The sequence below is a fragment of the Sciurus vulgaris genome (assembly GCF_902686455.1).
Source record: "Sciurus vulgaris genome assembly, chromosome: 6".
In the NCBI taxonomy this organism is placed as follows: Eukaryota; Metazoa; Chordata; class Mammalia; order Rodentia; family Sciuridae; genus Sciurus; species Sciurus vulgaris.
The window spans coordinates 71,217,232-71,221,769 of NC_136466.1; the positions used below are offsets into that span (position 1 = coordinate 71,217,232).

The window sequence follows — 4,538 nt, forward strand, 5'->3', positions numbered from 1 at the left end:
GCCACTCTGGAAAGCAGTGTGGAAATTCCTTAGAAAACTTGGAATGGACCCACCCACCATTTGACCCAGCTATCCCACTCCTTGGCCTATACCCAAAGGACTTAAAATCAGCATACTACAGAGATACAGCCACATCAATGTTCATAGCTGCTCAATTCACAGTAGCCAGATTGTGGAACCAAACCAGATGTCCTTCAATTGATGAATGGAGAAAGAAACTGTGATATATATATATATATATATATATATATATATATATATATAAATATATATATATACATACAATGGAATATTACTCAGCTATAAAGAATAATAAAATTATGGCATTTGCAGGCAAATGGATGAAATTAGAGAATACATGCTAAGTGAGATAAGCCAATCTCAAAAAACCAAAGGACAAATGATCTCATTGATAAGCAGATGATGACATAATGGGGGGTGGGGGGGCAAGAATGGAGGAAGGAAGGACTGTATAGAGGGAAAAGAAGGGTGGGAGAGGTGGGGGGGAGGAAAAAATAACAGAATGAATCAAACATCATTACCCTCTGTAAATGTATGATTACACAAATGGTATGCTGTTACTCCATGTACAAACAAAAACAACATGTTTCCCATTGGTTTACAATAAAAATAAATTTTAAAAAATTCTAATAGGGGCTTTAATATACATCCATAACATTGCCTCCTACCTGTGGAGCTCCACCTACAGTTACAAAATCTTTGTTTCTTGTTTTGTGTATGTGTGTACACCTGTGTGTCATGTTGTTGTGGCTAAATATGTACTGTATGTGCTACTATGTACATTGTATGAAAATTAGCACATATATAAATGAGTGCTCATAAATTAAAATTTAAATAAAGAGATGGATCCAAATCTTTTAGTTTATGTGACTTTTTAAAAAGGGAATTTAATTTAAATCAAGTAAACAGATAAAAATAAATATGTCTTTAAAATTCTAACTCAAAATTTTTCTAAGTGGTCAGATAATAAAGTGTGATTTCTATAAAATGTAATGTAATATCCATTGCTTCTAAGATTTTTATTCACAGGAAGGAAATTGTTAAACTATTAATTTCATTTGTCTGAAATTTTTATTTTACAGAGTAAAATAGATTTAACATAAATAGAATTAAACATCATAAATGTGTTTACTAGAGGAGACTGATTAATTTACAAAGTTAAAATACTAAAACATTCTTAACATCTTAAATTTCATAAGTTAATATATTTAAACATTAAATGTGTTTTTATAAATTGGTAAATGAGAAAAGGAGTGTAAGATTGCTTTGTTTCTGGGTCTTCACTAAAGCAAGGATACAAAGAGTTAGAGTTCTAACAGGTGTAATTTTATATGCAAAGGATCCAAAAAATTTAAACTGTGTTTCAATTAAAGTACTGTAAATAGCATAAAGTATTTCAAAGTATTTCATCTTATTAAGAGGAGTAACTGGAAAAAATTCAGAAATTTCATAAGGATTATTTCAGAATGTGAATTTTAAAAAAGGATCAACAGCTAGGAAAGAGATATAAGAAGGTTCTAGGTATAGAACTATGTTTTAGTATAAATGTTTCTGAATGAGAAAGTCTTGTGTGGTAAAAGATTATAGAATGTCTGAGTAAGGTGAAGAAGGTCTGTGGAGAGAAAATTTCAAAAAGTTTGTGTGTAAATAAATTTATTATACATAATTAGTATGATCAAATTTATTTAAGGCTTTTTCCTCTTTTAAAAATTTTCCTAATTTACAAGGCTGAAGGCTCTGAACAGTGTTTTTTCCGTGGAACGTTTACAAAAACAGATAAGAAAATATTGCTCTTTTTAGAAACATTTGTTACATTTTAAGAGGAAGCAAACTCCTAGGACAGTTGTTTATAACTTAACAGGAAGGGAATCATGGTTAATAGGCTTTCTGAAAAAAGGCTGAGAGTGGGGAGGAAAACTGACCCTTTCCACAAATCAAATATTAATGTACTGATATAAACCTTGATGTGTTACAGTAAGTGATTTCTTAAAACATTAATTTTCTCTTATCAAAATAATTTGTCTTAAGTTTTATTAAAAAATAGTCTTAAAGAAATTGTTTGTCCAACTCTGCTTAAACAATAATTATTTTAGAGTATTACAGTACATTCCAGATTCTAAATTTTTCTTCAAAAGTTAAACTTGGTTAATATAAGAACATCAGTGTAATTGTGGTGCTGTTTCTTTATATTCCAAAAATATTCATATAAAGTCTTTTAAATATATGGTTTACGAGAACATTTTACAAAGCTGGTATTCTCTGAAACAAAAAAATTCTCTGTAACAGTGGTCTATTATAAATAGAACAACTTTAGTTCAAAATTTATGTCATTTAATATTTTGTAATTAGATAAAAATAATCTGTCGTAAGTTATAAAATTTTGTGTATCTCTTCACTGAGAGGTAAACTTAAATATACTTTTAAAAGACAATAAGGAGGGGACCAGGCCGGTTGCGCGCAGGGGCTAGCAAAGGGGCAGGCCAAGATGGCGGCGGCCACGTTCCAGGCGTCGCTGCGGGGCCGGAGCACTGGAGTCCAGCGGGGCTTGGCGCTGCGGCACCAGGTGAGAGCGCCGAGCTTGGAACTGAGGAAGAGGGCTGGGTGCACGGCTCACTGTTGTTTATTATAACTCTGCAATTCACATCCCAACTTATGGCCTTAGTTTTCCAGCCTAATTGGCGGCACTTGTTCGAAGAGTCAGACCCAGGGGCCTCCTGATTACCCCAGCTTCATGGAATCTGGATGAGTATTGCTTTGTGGAGCGCCTGTTACCTCCCACCAGCATCCCAAAGCCCCCAAAGCATGAACATTATCCCACCCCTAGTGGCTGGCAGCCTCCCAGAGATCCCCGCCCCAACCTGCCCTACTTTGTGTGGCGCTCTCGAATGCACAACATCCCTGTCTACAAGGACATCACACATGGCAATCACCAGATGACTGTTATCCAGAAAGTGGAGGGGGATATCTGAGCCCTACAGAAGGATGTGGAAGATTTTCTGAGCCCACTGCTGGGGAAGACACCTATCACCCAGGTTAATGAGGTGACAGGTACCCTACGAGTCAAGGGCTACTTTGATGAGCAGCTAAAAGACTGGCTCCTTGAGAAGGGCTTCTGAGGCCTGCCTAGCAGCCTGCATGGCATAGTCCCCCGTAGACTAGAGTTCAGGGGATCTTGGGAATTGAGAAGTATGTTGGAATCCCTGGGACAGGAAACAGAAATCAGGGCTAAGGACTTGGGCAGGGCAGAGTACAAGGGCTAAGACTATGAGCCCAGGCCTTTCTTACATCAAGAGGAAAACAGGTATCCACTAGGGGAGAGCTGTCAAGCATGAGAGACCCACCTTGAATAGCCAAGCTAGGAGAGGACATTATCTGCTGTCCCTCCCCTCATTGTGGCCTGTTACTTGGGGCTGGAAGTGACAGCCCAACCCGCTTTGGGAAAGGGTTCACAGGGCAGAGCCATTGGGCACATCCTTCCTTGGCCCTCGGAACTCACTACCGGGATCATTCCTGAGCCTTTGCTGTAGGTCAGACCTGGCTCCGTCCTAGAGGCTGTGTGAAACAGTTGACTCTGGCATAGGGTCCCAGGAGCCTTAAGCTCCAAGTGCTGTGTTGGGCATCAGGGCAGAGTGCCATGAAGTCCAGGGGGAGGTGGGAAGCCTAATCCTGGTCCCTGCTCCATTCCAAACCCCTTAGGTTTAACTGGGTTTCCATCTCTAAGAAGTCAAGTGACCAGCTTTGGCTGGCCAGGCCAGGCCATAAGATGGTGCTTGGAAGCTCCTCACAGGCCAGTCCAAGACCATCCTCCCAGCATGTTGACCTGCATGCAGGAAGTTCCTCACCCTGGAGTCACAAGGGCCAAAGGCCTGAGGGTCCTCCCCCGCCCTCAGACTGGCTAAGATAGTGTTTGGATCTGGCTTCTATAATTGGTCTCTGACCTAAGACAGGGTACTGATTCTCTCTGGAACTTAGTTTATATGTAAAATGGGTATATCTTTGTAGTTAATAATCCAGTGTCTATTCCTGGAAAATACAGACCATTACCAAGTCTACAGCCTCAGCAAGGAAAGGGAGCCCAACCCTGACCCTGACACAAGCCCCACCAGTCGTTAATGCAAGTTTTTATTTGGCCGTATATACAATTTAAGCTATTAAAATTTGTACAATATTTACAAATTAAATAATCATCTGAAAAAAAAAAGACAATAAGGAGAGCCTGGGTTATTTAAAGGTTGATAATATGGGATATAAAGATATTTTTGTCGCATTTTTCCACAAAGGAGGGTTAAAAACTCTCTTGTTGATTCATGTTTCAGATGTAAAGTTATACTATGTTAATTTATTCATATAGACTCAATAAATAATATATAAAAACTTTATAAAATAATATATAAGAAAGAGATTAAGATTAGTTTCAAAAACAAAATACTTTAAGATTTGTCAAGAGGCCACCTCTCCTGAGTTAAGACTCTGCCTCACCTTATTCCATGTTAAGATAACCACATCAAGTCATTTCC

The 4,538-nt window shown here is 38.1% G+C and overlaps 1 pseudogene across 1 annotated transcript; it reads left to right on the forward strand.

Annotated features, from left to right (window-relative positions):
* The first annotated feature begins 2,072 nt into the window (after positions 1 to 2,072).
* On the forward strand, positions 2,073 to 4,232 carry LOC306664877 (large ribosomal subunit protein mL49-like; annotated as a pseudogene). Its single transcript, XR_013766678.1, has 2 exons — positions 2,073 to 2,584; positions 2,717 to 4,232. The product of XR_013766678.1 is annotated as a large ribosomal subunit protein mL49-like (transcript).
* Positions 4,233 to 4,538: the final 306 nt, after the last annotated feature.